Source organism: Netta rufina, assembly GCF_964035555.1.
Source record: "Netta rufina genome assembly, chromosome: 7".
In the NCBI taxonomy this organism is placed as follows: domain Eukaryota; kingdom Metazoa; phylum Chordata; class Aves; order Anseriformes; family Anatidae; genus Netta; species Netta rufina.
This window is the reverse complement of record NC_140130.1, coordinates 12,759,713-12,775,041: the sequence shown is the minus strand read 5'-3', so window position 1 is coordinate 12,775,041 and position 15,329 is coordinate 12,759,713. Positions and strand designations below refer to the sequence as shown.

General features: G+C 45.2%; 1 protein-coding gene across 8 annotated transcripts in view; it reads left to right on the top strand.

Annotated features, from left to right (window-relative positions):
• The window catches only part of ZMIZ1 (zinc finger MIZ-type containing 1), a 345,320-nt gene that overhangs the window by 98,911 nt on the left and 231,080 nt on the right, over window positions 1–15,329 (top strand). The gene's annotated exons all lie outside the window — the stretch shown is intronic.

Here is a 15,329-nt window from a genome sequence, read left to right as displayed (position 1 = left end):
GAACCAACGCTGCGTGTACGAGCAGGGGAACCAGTCAGAGTCTGAATAGTTTAATGTCATGGCACAGTTTCAGTCAAAAACACTAGAGATGAGGCATTCATCGAAATTACTCGCTTCAATAAAGGGTTCGAGATACATTTTTGTCCTTACTCCCGCTGTGTTTTACCAGTATCTCTCATAAGCAGTGCTATCAGTTAGTGCTGGCAGGATAAAGCCCTGAGGATATTAGAACAGCATGATTTTCATCTTGACTGTGTCCCGTCTGATGGAAGCTACTGCTCGTGGCTAAAATGTTCTGCAGTGCTTTGGCTTGATGCATGCTGGTGAAGTTCGGCACTAGGATTAACATTGTCTGGATAAATCTCCCACGGGCTGACCTGGGAATACACCCCACACTTACATAAGAACAGCGTGATAGAGATTAAGGTGGCAAACATTTAACTCCACTAACAAAGATAGATCTGCTTTTCATCCATACCAAAGCTGTGATTTTGGTGTTTTTCCAAGTGAGGATTAAACTACGTGTCCTGCTATTTTTTTGGTATATTCTAATTTGTATTTGTGTTATGCATATTAAGCCTTCTCCCATGTTTCGAGGAATATGCTTAGAGTGCAGATGGGAAATTTTCCTAATTCTTACATAAATTAAACTTTTAAGGGAAGAAACAAAGAAGACCTCTCATTTCTCCTTGAGGACATTGGAGTAAGTTTTGGGATGCTCCTTCTGACACAACTTGAGCACCCATTTTGAATGTGTAAATGACCTAACAAATCCAATAGCAATTCTTACATTAGTGAGCTGTTTGGGATTAAGTGATAGAAGCACGTCATCTCTGGACTTTATTCGTTCTGCCATGCGAGTATTAAAACGGAGTTGAGCCTGAAGGGCAGGGAAGGAAGAAACCACTCTGTGAAACGTTGTAAAGCTCAGATAAAAGGCTGCCAATCCCAGCACTGCTGTGGATGTGACAAAGGTTGAGTGAAACTCTGCAGGTTAGGGTAATGCTGTCTCCTGGTTTCCAAATTATTTTCCCAGTCCTTATTGTGTCGAGCTGTTGTCTGTGAAGAGAAGCCAGGGAGATGGAAGGCCACATCGTGCTGTTTTGGGAATGGCTACTGTTCAGCTATCACAAAACTAAGCTGAAAGGCATGAAACTTCCCTAACTGAGTGGTGAGGGTGTGACCCAGTGCTGGCTAAAGCAACGGGCATCTTCGTTGCCTAATGGGTGTTAAGGCAGACCCTGTTTTAATTCAGACCTTTTTATTTCTTGATCTGCTGGCATTGGTCTGATGGGCTGTTAGGCCAGGAGTGGTCTTGGCTGTGTTTCCCCATAGTGGCTGTGGACACCTTGGCGTACCAAGGAGTGTGCTGGCTCCCCGTGCTGCCAGCTGACGGCACAGGCTCTGGGCAGGCAGGTGAGCAAGAGCTCTCAGCGTGGCCAGGGGGCCAGGCTATGACACAGGAGTGGGCATCTGAGCTTCTCACTTGCCAGGGGCTCTTTTGATTCAGTTCTGTCTTCCATGCGGAGGATCAGGGTAGTCCCTGGTCTGGTTTTGAGGGAAGGGAAAAAGCAGCAATAGCATTCATCTTCACTGGGACAAGCACCTCACGCAAGGTGTGCCACGGGTGCTGGTACTTCCATTGGCAAGTCCTCAGTTTTACTCTTGACTTTACTTGGTCCTTGCTTTTCTCCTGTTGATAGCTCAGGGTCCTCCTGTCTCAGCTTCATTGGATGGAGACTTCTAGAGGTGTCATGGAAATTGGTTAGTTGTTGTAAAGCACTTTGTAAGTAATAAGCAGTAATACAAAAATAATTATAATGTTGTTGAAGTATAATTAATGCTCCCAATAAAACTGTGAAGACTTAATTCACAAATTGAGAGCTCAAACCTGGCGTTTTATGTCTGCAGGAATCAAAAGATGTGCTTGTGGTCATATTTCATTTGCTGTTTATGAAATAACTTATTTTCACGATGTAAAATTACCTAGTATGCAAACTCTCCTGATTAAGTACTTGAAAACAAACATGGCTTTGTAGTAACTTGTTATTTTCCCTGAAGAATGTGTGTGCCCTTTCCTGCACTCAGCATTGTACTGCTTCATGTGGTTTTGTCTTTGGTATACAACCCACTGTGCTCGAGCTCCACACTTGATTAAATGGCATTATGAACTCTCTAATTATAATACCTTCACTTTATTACACTCGAAAGGATTGGCTCTGGTGGATGGTAGCATGAACAATGTGTAACGTGAATGCACTATTTTAGTCTCATTATTGGTTTTATTAATCTGCGCATTGTGAGCTTACCTTCTGGTCGCCATCGTGGAGCTAGATATGATCGTGGCACTGTGCATAATGAAGACATGATTTCTTCCACAAATGCTCTACTATCCAGCTAATAGTTCATAGTTTTATTAAAATGCAAAGCCTAAAATTAATAGGTGTACCTCATGTGAAAGCAGTATTGAAAATATAAAGCAAAGAGCAGATTTTCAGGGTTGACTGAATGTGATGCAGGCGTTAAGATATAGTGAGCTATTCAGGGGAGAATTTGCTGGGGAAAAAAGCAGGTACTCAGGTGCTTGCTTCTGTAGGACAAAGAAGAAGTTCAGTGTGGGATTCAAAACCTGTCTTTGCTTTTCCCTTCAACTTAATTAATCTTTTGAGTGGTAGCAAAGTGGCAGCACTTAGCTGTATTTGTGGATTTGTCACTTTATGTACAACTTCTTCAACAAGAAGCTGTGGAGGTCCTCAGTGGGGTCTCAGTTTATTGGTGGTAATGTTATGAGCCTATAAAGCTGTTCATACTGTGCTGTCTTCGGACAAAGGCTGTGTCATTTTAATAGCACAATAGCAACGAGGATAGTTAATGGCCCTCTTCGTACAGAAAACTGTCCAGGGAATTTGATTGAAGAAGCAACAGGGCAGGAATATGCAGAGACTGCTCTGGGAGGAAGGGTGTGGTGTACATCTTGACAGCGAGAGAGGAAAAATAAGAAAGTCCAAGTTGTGCTGGGGACCTTGCTGGGCTCCTCCCAGCACCGCTGCTGGCTCTGTCCCCTTCCCTGCTTCCCAGAGGCGGCCGGCAGCACGGACGCAATGCTGAGATGAGGATGCTCTCTGCTCTGCGGGGCTCCCAGGGCAGCTCCCTACACTGCTCATGGCTATTTCGGAATTGGAGCAGTGGCACGCAGGCAGTCTACAAGGAGTATCTTCTATTTATTTATTTATTTTACAGTAGGTGCAGGCTTTAAAACAAAAACCTAATAATCGAGTTTAATTATTTTTTTTTCCCAGTTGGATTACGGAGGCCTCATCTCTAAGTCTATTTAGCGTCCTGCGAATGGGAGTTGTGGGCTGCTGTTTTGTGTTTTTGTGCCAGCAATTTTGTGGCAGTCTGGCAGAGTCTCTGGGCTGAAACCAAGCGCTGGTGGTTGGCAGGCGTGGCAGCCAGCATGTCTAAGTGCGGTTGGGTATAAAGAGCCCTTGTGCATGCTGAAAAGAGGTGAGATTATAAATGTGAAACTGTTAAAGCCATCCTGCCTTGGAGTTTAAAGAAATTCAATTTCTTTTAAAAATAGATTCGATACGTAGTTCTCTCGCTGTAGCACAGCTTGATGTATATAGGATCTTGTGGAAGGAAGGTGCTGGGGTTTGAGCTGGGGAGCAAAGCAGATCAGTGGCAGATCTGGCATCGTATGTGCCAAGTTATTCTTAGCACGAGCAGAGCCCAACCAAGAGACTTCTGGTTTCTGTGCTGTTCTGTTGTATTTTGTACTAATGCTGGCTGTGGTGTTAGTAAGAAGAAAACAGAGCACTGTTTGCTCACATTGCACAAGGTAAAGTCAGTGACCAAATTAATATCTCATTTTTCAGGCTAGAACCCAGCTGCACAGCAGTACCGTATGGGGAGCCAGTTTTTATATTGAGCTTGTTAATATTTTTCTCCTCCTTCTATCCTTTATGTTGACATTAATGTTAATTAGTTACTTGAAGCAACCAAAAAGTATTGATGAAAGCCCACAAACCCAGTGTGTTTTTGTAAAATTAGTGTCCTGCTTGAGCAGATATTTCTCCAGTAATTGACACAAAACAGCCTAAGAAGAGGAGGCAGAAGAAAACTGGTGATATGATTAATTCACCACGTTCTGTGTTTATTTCATGTTTATAGTGAAAAGACTGTAAATACTGGGCCAGATGTTCCACCTGTGTCCTCAGCTGAAGACCTGACCTAAATCATTTACTGAGCTGCTATCTTTCATGTTCTCTTCAACTAGAGGTTTTAACATACAAGCACTAGAATTAGAAAACCTTCTTGTTTTCATTTGCTGTTGATAAAGTAGTAAAACATGACAAAATGGCAATCCTAATACAGTTGAAAGTTTTTTTAAAAAACAAACATAAATGCGAATGCTACGGTCTGTATATTGCAATATGGGAACAATAACCACCCATTTGTAAAGGTATTCTCCCAAATGCTTACTAATTGCAGAGGATAGTGACTCACCTAATGTTTTAAAAGCACATGAAAGTTTTTTCCTTCTATTATTCTAGATAACCTAGAGATAACAAAATTGTATCAAATAAGAAGTGATCCCCTATAACATTGACTCTTTGAAGGAATAAGTACTTACCTGATGCCAACCTTGTGGTTTTAGTGTGATCCCCAAAATAGCGTGGAAGCTCGCTACTTCAAGTAATGAATTTTGAGCAGATGATACTCCCTTCTGTCTTACAGGACAGCTAATCCTCCTGGTTTTCTCCGTTTTTCTGATGTGCCGTATTGTGTAGGAATGTCTAAGTATTATAAAAGGTCAGGTGGTTTCTAAGTAATGTACTGCTCCGGGCTTTAAAAATGATGCCTGTTTATGGTCCTGCCATCTGCAGGAGCAGCAGCCCATCATAAAGTTACTGTATTGATCTGTCACTAGTGCTGTCTTGTCTGCCAAATGAAAAATGGCTTAAACTCATAACCTGGGCCAGCAGTTTTCTTATTGTAAGCCAGACAAAAATGCTATTGATCTTCTTTGCTGAAGTGTTCTTTTCACAGCTTGCCAGCATCAACACACTGTTGTCCTTACTCAGGGCTAATTAGCTAATAATTTAATGCAACTGAGACAGCAGTCTCTGTTCAGTTCAGCAGCAAGGGAATATGCTGTAACTTCGAAAGTATGAGGGACCTTTTTAAAGCTTGGTCATGATTGCAGTCCTTGTCTCAACTTTTACGCTCTCCCTTTAAGTTTGATTTCCTCAGCACTAAAGAATAATGGTCTGCTTAGATTGTCTGAGATGTGCTGTCAGGTTAGGATTTATGGCAAAGCAAAACCTAGCTGGGGTCTTGGTGCCTGGAAGCTTGCATGGTGTTCTTGGTTATGCAGTAGCACTTTAGGGCTGTGATGACTTCTTGAGTGAAATCAAATATTTGATTAATTGAACTCTGTGGTTCATGAGCTGCAGAACAGGCAAATTCAGTCATGTCTGAGAAACAATGGGCTACCTGTCTTTTTTTTCTGGAAAACCCCAACCAAACAAAAAATCCACTGCTAGATTGTTTTAAGTCCAAGTTTATATGATAGATTCTTCTTAGGGAATATGTTTTCTTAACCCTCCTACTGCTGTGGAGGCTGGAAGCTTCCAATGAACTTCAGCTTGGAAGCAACTGCTTGTGCGTTTTGAAAACTCACTGAAATTTTCAAAAAGTTTTTTTTTAATCTTTTTAATTCTCATGTTTGCATAATTAGATAAATGAAAGGTGATCACTTGCCTTCAGTTCCTACCTGCATATAAGAAGCAATCAATTTCAGATGGCGGGTGGCTTAATGTTGTGTTAATTCAATTCACGTTTAATCTTGTGGGTTCTTCTTCTGCCTTGTCTAATACTCTTTTGTTATGTTCAAAGATACAGCATGTACTGTGTTTCTTGTAGAATAAAGCATAGTATAAACTTGGGAAGTGTAACTATTTTGCAAAGGAAAGAGATGTCAAACATCTAACAGTTTACAGCTGTTACATTTTTATTTTTAAAACTCATGAGTGAAGGTTCACTCCTTTGCATTCTGTGTCCAGCCAGCAGAGGCCACGTCTTAGTTCATATTTCAGAATTACATGGGATTCAGGTTATATCTTTGTTTTCTGTTCCACATTGCTGAGCACAGTTGAGGCAGAAGAAAACAGATAATCCTTTAGGGAAGTTATTCTTCACATTTCATACATTAATTTCATTGGAGTGTGGGTGCGTATGTTAATTTAGTATATGAAAAAGGAGTTTAATTTATGGGGACACTTAAAATTTGCTTGAAATAAGGGGACTTTTAATCTCTGAAAGCATCCCCAAAGTACAATTAACTATTCTGATCTCCTGATGACTCAACAGATGCTTCTGTAAACTAGAATACATCTGTCAGATGACAGAAGTGATATGCCACAGTATGTAATTTAAAATGACTGTCCGTAAGCAGCCGTATCGTGATAAATACAGTGTAGGTGGCAATGATGTCCATCGCTCCAGTAGTCCTGTAGTAACCTTTCACTGGCAGTATTCCTTGTCACTCTGTGCAGGTTGCTGCAGTCGCGTGAAATGTCCAACTGTTCTCTCGTGCCTTTGCAAACTTGTTTGGGTTTTTCTGCTTCTTTTTGGCTCCTTTTAAACACTCGCAGGCTGTTGAGTAATATTTTTAATAAAACAGCAGACCTAAAGGTTTTTGTGAGCCTTTCAGAAGATTCCCAGTAGCCAATCCAACTGATTTTAGACCGCACTCCATCTGTCTAGGAAAGAAAGAAAATACATCAGTAGTCCACACATGAGCAGCTTATTAGTTCATTTGGTATATGCAGTACAGTGATTCACGACTGATCTAAAATATTCATCCACAATTACTGGTGCAGCGCAGTTCAAAGTGCTTCAAATCGGTGGGTTTGACTGAGAAATTTAAGGAAAATAGCTGCAAATTGATTCTGTATGTAATTAATGAAACACTTCATTCTTATGTAAATATTAAATGCTTGGGTTTTTTGTTTTATTTTGTTTTGTTTTTTTCTTCCCTGCTACCGAGTCCTCCCCTCCCTGACCTCCATGGTGCTGTGTTTGTTTGAGAGGAGGGTGGGCGGGCTGGCATGGGGACGTGTCCTCTCAGGAGGAAGAATTAATTTCTAGCCAACGCCACGAGTCACTTGCGGCACAAACAGCCCTCCTCCACCAGCTCTGCCCTCCCGGGTGCCCAGCCCACCCCCGGGGCTGGCAGGAGGCAGCGTTTGCCTGTTGGAGCCTCCCCGTCGCTCTCTTGCTAAAAGCACATGGTTGTTGACTGTGCTACCCGTGCCCACATAAAGCTGGGGTGCAATCATGAGCTCCCCGGCCAGCTCTGCCCTCCGAGGGGAAGGGGAGAGCTCGGTGGCAGCCCCACATCTCCAGGGCTTGGAGCAGGGTCTCCCAGGGCTCATCTGCTGGAGTTTCTCTGCTGCTTTTGTGCCTGTTCGGAGCAGGGGGTGGATGCGATCGACTTGAATACACATTAAAAGCTTCTGGCATGTTGAAGAGAGGCCTTCTGAGGACACGAAAGAAGGGAGCGGATGTTTACCCGGCTGTTAGAAGTGAGGTCGGTGAGGGAGGGCTGGGTTTTAGTTTAGGGTCTCTGCCCCCCCCCCCCCTCGAGTGTCACAGAAAATTAATCCAAGTTTTACAAATGCCATCCGTGGAAGAGTTTAAGAACAGCCTGCAGTAAAACTTGCAAGATCCCGAGGCAAACTTGAGCTTGCTGTGCAGTGACTGTCTTTCCAGCTCAGATGTCCGCAGAGAGCACACGTTGTGCAACGCGTTCTGCTCTTGGCTGCCTCCCCAAGCCGAAGCCGGCCCAGAGTTTCAGCGTGGGCAGCCCGTCAGGGCTTGGCACAAGGGGAGGCCCTGCATGCTGCCCTCAAACCCTCCCAGAGGAGCAGAAAACCAAGATCCAGGGCTACCAGTTCGGGAGCACTTGCGTAACGGCTCGTGCCGTGGGATGGAGGAGAGAGGTGCCTGCTGCAGCCCATCTGCTGCAGCGAGCAGCTGGCAGGGGAGGCTGGGGGGCCCAGCACCGCCCTCAGACTGCACCTAGCTGTAAGATCCCAAGATACGGCTCTTTCTCTCCGACACGTCTGTGCGATCGTTCCTTTCGGTGCTTTTATTTCTGTGACATGAACTTGCATAAAAGGCTTAGGTCTGTAAATGCAGGTTTGCCTCTATGTTCTGTAGGTCGTGGTGCTGCAGCTCTCCTCCGTTCTCTTCCGTGGAACAACAAAGCCCTTTGTGATGTCCCCTGCCCCGTGGTGCTCCATGTGGGGATGTGTGTGTGCAGTACTTTCTGCTGCAGATGGTTTGAGTATCTCAGTGTTCAGTGAGCTGGCCTTAAGGACGTCAACAAGGAGGAGTCATGCAAAATTCCCAGCTTCACAATTAGAGATTAAAATGCTTTTCCATAAGTTTTGGCATACCTGGTAGGAACAGTGGCAAAAAAATGATGAAATTAGTGTTGGTAATGCAGATTTTTAGTAATGATTTGACTGGCAGCAAAATAGGATGTTAAAGTGACTTTTTTTTCCTCTTCTTCCAGAAGCGTGCAACTGTTTTCACTGGTGTGGCCCTCAGCACATCATTTGGAGTGCCTTCTGTTCCAGTGGCTGTTTGCTACTAAGATCTGTTTTGATATAGCCAAAAGGGGAGAAGTACCCACTTCTGTCTCTACTGTTATGAGTGGTAGATAATGCTGGGAATGGAAGTTTGTATATTAAAAAAAAGCAACAACACCACATACATATGTATCTGCAGCTGATATCACATAGCTGACCCTTACACTTTATTTTGTGGGAGAAGGAGAGAGGTTATGTATGTTTTCTTTAGATGCTTTAGTAAGAGCTCTTGGATAATGTTCTTTGGTTGTGAAAATGAGTGCTCCTGATTTTTTAACTTTCTCTGTTTTAAGAAGTAAAACAAGGATGTGGGGGGTTCACTTTCTGTGGGTAAGCTTAGAGCCCTCTTTTGTCATTGTTGTTTGAGGAAAGTGGACAAAGGAAAATTTTTGGTATTTCAGCAATGTTCGACAAAAGGGTTTTAGTAAATGAAGGTTCAGCTCAAAACTAAGTGACAGAAGTAGGGGGTTTCCACATGAAGCAACCTGTTTTACAAGTGCTTTTTTAACTAAGAAGAAAATTCTGAAGAGTTTTGCCTTAAAAAACCTGGGCACAAAGTTCTGAAAGGGTTTTACTGCCGTGGTTTTCTGTTTCTGTTTTTTGTTGTTGTTCTTGTTACTTTTTAAATCCTCTTCTTAATTTTTGCTGCTTTTTGTCATGTGTGTACTACCATATATCTACTGTATATGCAACCTTGCCTCTTTCCTATTGTGGTAGGGAAGAATGGTTTCTGACCCAGATGAAACAAAACTTTTTGTTTATAAACAAGATGTTTAGTGTAATGAAATGAAGTGGAAATGGTAACACACATACACACATGAGTAGTGTTTTAAGTTTCTTTCACCTCAGTGTTTTCCCTTAGTATAGTTTTTTTTTTTTTTTTTTTCCACCAGCAAAAATAATGTGCATGTATTACATGCAGCCCTAACCAGTTTGCTCTGCTACTGTGCGTAAGTAGGAATGCCATAAAGATTTAAAGGAATACTCTACTGCCAAATCTAAGACATTTGTTAGTCTCAATGATGGCTTAATTTTTAGTATTCCTTGGTGCTTCATATCTTGACATTTCTTATGACCTACAATTAAAATGACTTTAGTGAAGTCTCAACCTATATCCAGATTGCTGAGTATGGTTGACTGTCTCCAGGGAAAGGCTTGAACTGCTTGCTAAATCAATTTGTTCTTTTCTCAAAACAGATTAAATATGTTTTACCGGTTTAAATTAAAAAATAAATAACACCATATGACCTAACTGCTACATGTAAAATTAAAAATGCACTCTGCTCGTTCCGAAGGGCAGGCATTTTGATGCCAACGGTATGCTGATAGTATTCCACCAGAGAGAGAAGTCAATGGTTAAAAACAAGCATGTCTAATCCTGTCTCGCTGCTCTGTTAGTCTTGTTTGAGAATTAAGTTGATGGCACACTACTTGGGTGGGTGCTAACTGCTAGATGTGGCAACAATCTCCTTGCGCGGAGCCTGCGACGCTCTCCTGCTGCTGCGCCTCCTCCCTCCGGTGAGGTTCGCATTCGTCCTGATCATGCACGCTGCTTTCTTTCCAGGTCACCCAGCCTCCTTGCAGCCCTTCTTTTAGCAGGACTAGCTGCAGAACTCGCTTGTGACTCACCTGCACCATCAGTCGATGCTTCAATATGATTTTATTGGCTCCTCCTGCGCACAGCTTATTTTGTATCCAGCACGCAGCAGAAGTACAGGGGATCGGCAGCTTCTGTGCTGCGCGGAGCTGCGCAGGGCATGCAGGCAGCTGTACGCAGGGAGTCGGCTGCACTGGTTATGCCAGCAGCAGCCTTTGTTCCTTCAAACCACTTCCATGGCCGCGCTCGAGTGGGTTATTGTTTGAGGCTGTGTAAGTACAATAGAATAGAAGGGAAAGGGAAGGGGAATTTTTTTTCTAAAACAGAACAAAATAAACTAAAAAAAGTTGCTATGGAAATAGATGGCAAATGGTCTGTAATAATGGGATTTTTCAAGAGGTGTCCAACCTCCAGAACAATGGCTCGGCGCAAGCCAAGGTTAATAGTGCTCATTATCTTACGCTAGCGAGCTGGCAGCGCGCTTCTCTCTCACAAACACGCAGCCCAGCACGCTGCTGCCGGCTGCAGCTCAGGTGGGGACGGTCACTTGGGAAATGGTGGCGAGCCGCACGCTGGGGTTGTGCTGGACTCGGCTGCCCCTGGGCTGTCCTTGGCTGCTTCTGGCCACAGCAGGAGCAGCCCGGCCAGGCAGGCAGGAGCTCGTGTCTGACAGCCCCATGCGGAGAGGTCACAGCACCTCTCGTCCCTGCTCTGCCTCAGGCCACAGCACCAGGGGGCTGCCGGGGCCACAGTGGTGGCAGCCCGGTGGCTTCAGGTGTGCTGGGCCTCACATGTGGCAGGGGAAAGAGAAGGGGTTCAGGAAAGTTGTTGCCCAAGAAATGGGGTTGTAGTGGAGCAAGCCAGGAGAGGCAAAGGGTTTTGCTGTCGGTGCTGTAAACTGAAGATCGTAGCACTGCTTACTGCTGCCATGAGGTCTTATGCTCATGGAGTGTGACACAGTCCTAAAATCCCCTTATGTCTCAAAGTGAGGAAGTCACAAGCTGCATCTGAGAAAAGGTGTGCTCGTTATTTTGTGTATTTCAAATAATGTCTAATGTAATTTTGAGATTGATTCCACTTCTGCTTTAAAGAAATCATTAAACTGAATTAAAGGTATATTAAAAACCAAAAACCACACAGAGGAAAAAACTCAAGGAAGTGGTGACTACGTAAACAAACCTTTTGCTTTTGCCCCAGTGGAAGATAGGAAAAAACAAGCAAAACTGCAAGTTCTCATTGCTTTTCCGCTCTGCCCCATAGCAGGCTGCCTGCCTCCCCGGAGGCCTGCCGGCAGTAACAAGGTGCCGCGAGCTGGGCACCATGTCAGAGCCTGGCGGCCTGGAGCAAAGCACGCTCTGTGGCCCCACGGCCTGTCTGCCGGTGACCCACTGACGCAGGGGAGATGGGGACACTTGGGGGCAGTGTGGCTGCCTTCTTCTGCCCCACTTTGGAGGCAGATTTCTGGCCTTCGGTTTACATCCATGCTGTAGCCAGCAGATGCTGTGTGTTGGTGGGGTGGGTTGGTGTGCTTTTTGGGTTCTGTTTTGCTGAGGATTAGAGGGGGCCAAGCCTAGGCAAAGTTGACAGTTGTCATTCTGAAGCCACCATCCCTCTGACACCCTCATCACTTCTGCCCCTCCACATCTTTTCCTCCCACCTCTGATCCCCTTCCTTGCCCTGTTGCTGCCCAGGAAGGGAGCACAACACCCTTGGCAGGGCAACGTGATCTTGGTTTACATTTCCGCGATGCTGTGAGCTTAGTCTCTCTTTTTCTCCCAGAAAACACCTAGTGTGTATTGCTTACTTGAGCAACACTTTATGCTTCTCTTTCATACAGAGCTAGCAGACGTTTTAGCAGAAGACAGCATCAGATGCTCATCAGCCATACACACACCCAAGTTTCTAAAAACTCCTGAGCTGATCAAGGGCTACACTAACTGATGAGGACAGCATTTAATATTTAAACACTGTCTAGAAGTTCGTGTGTTTTCCGTGTGGCAGAAGTTCTCTTGCTGACCAGTAAGCTATGTAGGAAGTGCAGCACATTGTGTTCTTCACTTCTGACCCAGTTGCAGCCTGGGATACGTGAGAGCTGGGGTTGCCCACACACTGTTTCACCGCGGTTGTACAGGAATTCCAAGCTTGAACATACTGCAGCTTAAGGAGGATAATGCCAGAACTCAGGAATAATTCACGAAAAGAGGAAAAAACCCTGAAGTGCACCTGCCTAATGTGTTTCCATAATAGGATTGTACAGCACACTTAATTGTCTATCTTGGCAGTATTTCTGTCTTCTAAGTATTTCTGTGTGCATGTTTTGTTTGTTCTCTTTGTTTTTGTTTGGGTATGTAGAGCTCAAGTTGCATTTTGTGTATGACAACTGCAGGTTTTACTCTGGGTTGTCCTTTGGATTAGAGTTCCTTGCTATTGGTTGAACCCAGCCGAGGCTGAGCGCTGAGGCTGGCAGCGGGGTCCCCAGGGGCTGAGGAGGCATTGGGGGCCCCAGGTAGATCTGTTGGTGAAGGGGTGACTTGGTGGGACCGGGGCACGGTGAGAAGGCAGGGGGAATGGTGGTGGTGCTTGAGCTGGGCCCGCTGTGGTGGTGCAGCTGGGCCTTTGGAGGCCTGAAGATGGGCTGCATCGCCTCCTTGTTAGCTTTCTTCCAGTCCCCTTTCACTGTTTCTCTCACGCTTTAATCATAAGGCTATGTGCTGTGCTTTGGCTGTGTCCTGTATATATGCCAACCTTTTCCGTTTCTCCACCTCTGCAAAAACACCAAGAACCAAGGCCTTGGTCTTAAAAGCAAAACACTGAAACAGTGCAGTACGTTGGACCTCAGTTGGCAGTGGTGGCAGGGGACGCAGGAGCCCTGAGGGGCCGTGGCCACCCCACGGGGAGCAAGGACAGCCCGGGGCTGGGGCAGTGGAGGAGGCCAGGCAGGGAGGGAAGAGGGAATTTTTGAGGCTTTAGGGCATGCCTGATGACCTCTGCAGCTTTGGTTTTCCCTTTGGAAGCCTAGAAATAGCACCTTCAAAACAAACAAGCAACAACAGCAAAACAAAGAGAAGCTGAAAGCTGAGGTTTCCGTGTGACGATGGGACATCGGAGGGCTGTCTGTAGGAAAAATTCCTGTTATTGCAGGAGACATGATCAAATCGCCAGGGCTGGCAGCCCTGCTGTGCTGCCTCTCCCTCCTGCTCTCGGCCTCCACAGCCCGTGCTGCGTGTGCTGCTTGTCTCTTTCGCTGTATTGATTTTTACAGTGTAATCTACTCAGAGCAAGGGTTTTGTCTATTATGCGTTTGTAATGCACCACACATGCATTACTATAGAAATAATCTAAAACAAAGTGCCTGGGATTTCAAACATCCAGTGTTTCATAGCCAAAACATTTGGCCAAGAAATAAACCTTCTGTTTTTGTGCTCCCTCTGCTGGATCTGTACGCGCAGGAATTGCTGGCTGTGCCTGGAGCTGCGGGCTCCCCTCTGTTCCCCAGCTCTCACCCCGGCAGCTTCACCATCCTGTGCTGTTTGGTGGATGCTTTCATGAAGCTCTTGGCTCTTCCCTGAGCCCTCTCAGTCAGCTGCATCACAGGATGCGAACTGGAGATTGATGAGAAATTGAGGCAGTGCACTGCACCGCAGCAAGGCTGTGGTTTGACACCAGGCAAGGTTGTTGATGCTGGTTTTACGGTGTTTCCAGTTGTCTCCTCTTCCCCTACCCATCTATTCTCATTTTCAAGGCATAGCCTCCTACCCCCAAACTGTGCCAGTGTGACTGGCTTGAGGATCTTCCTAGAAATAGTCTGAGAGAACTGATCAGGCATTCAAAAAAGCTGTTTGTTTTTTTTTTGTTTGTTTGTTTTATTTTGTTTTTTCCCCATAGGCTGAATGCAGTTGAGAGCAAACCCCTGCCCAGCATGCTGGCAGGGTTTGGGGCTGGCACGAGGGCCCAGGAACAGGCAGGGGTGATGGTCTGGCCCCTGAGGAGGTTGTGGGGTGAAAGTGTGGAGCAGATGCTGGTGGGGACCATGCCAGGGAAGCTTGGACCTGATTTGCAAAAGGGGTGGGTGGTCTGTGATGTGAATTCACCGAAATGTTAATGGGATAGCCCTTTTCAGAGGTGCTTTATAAAACAAAACAGGAATTGTGGTGCCAGTTCTGCAGATGGAGGAACTAAAGCACAAAAGAGTGGAGCGAAGTGTTGGCTTCCCATTTCACAGCAGTGCAGTTTAAGCTGGTTTAAGCAGCCTCTGATCTACCCTCTGCCATCACGGCTGAGCACTCCTGCCCTCATGCCCGCTCCCTGCGCTGAGTTGGCACAGCTGTTTATGAGACAGCATGCTGAAGGAAATGAGCTCCCTGATCCAGCTAACCGTGCAGCTGCACAACTGCAGGCTTGGAAGCGAGCGTCCAGGAGGGAGAAGTGAGAGGCAGAGTTGAAGCTGCCAAGCAAACGCCACAGCCCGACTTACCGAGGTCCCGTCCCATCGCGCCGGCAGAGCCTGGGATGGTACCCAGCTCCTGGGGTGGGTGGAACAAAAGTTGATCCTTTGGCGGGAGGAATGAAGTTAGATAAATAATTAATTCAGACTTAATTAAAGACCTAGTCTGCGTTAGTTGAGAAAGTCATGTTAACACGTACTAAATCTGAATCAATTAGCATGTTTCCCCTGGCTTGTATAAGCAGAACAAAAGCACTGGGGAAAACTTCTGGATGAGAATAAATATGTTCTGGGGGAAAACAGTCACAGTTCAATGAGGCCTTAAAAGCCAATCATTCACCCAGGGTGCCTGTCAATGTGTAACTTTTCTAGAATTGCCATTTGTTGCAGGCCGAGAACAGCAGAGTTCCCATCTGAAGCAGATTGTCCCTTGGTGGCACTATACATACCAGTGATGGGATGACTGTTCCTAGCATATGTTTTTCAGACATGTTTTTATTCATTGTGAATTGTCAGTGAGGAGGGTAAATAAGATTGCGTAACAAATGTTGCTGCAAGTAACAAGTTCTGTGAAAAACTCAAAGTTTTTCTGCTTTATTGTTGGTCACCTGTGACTTTTGCATCA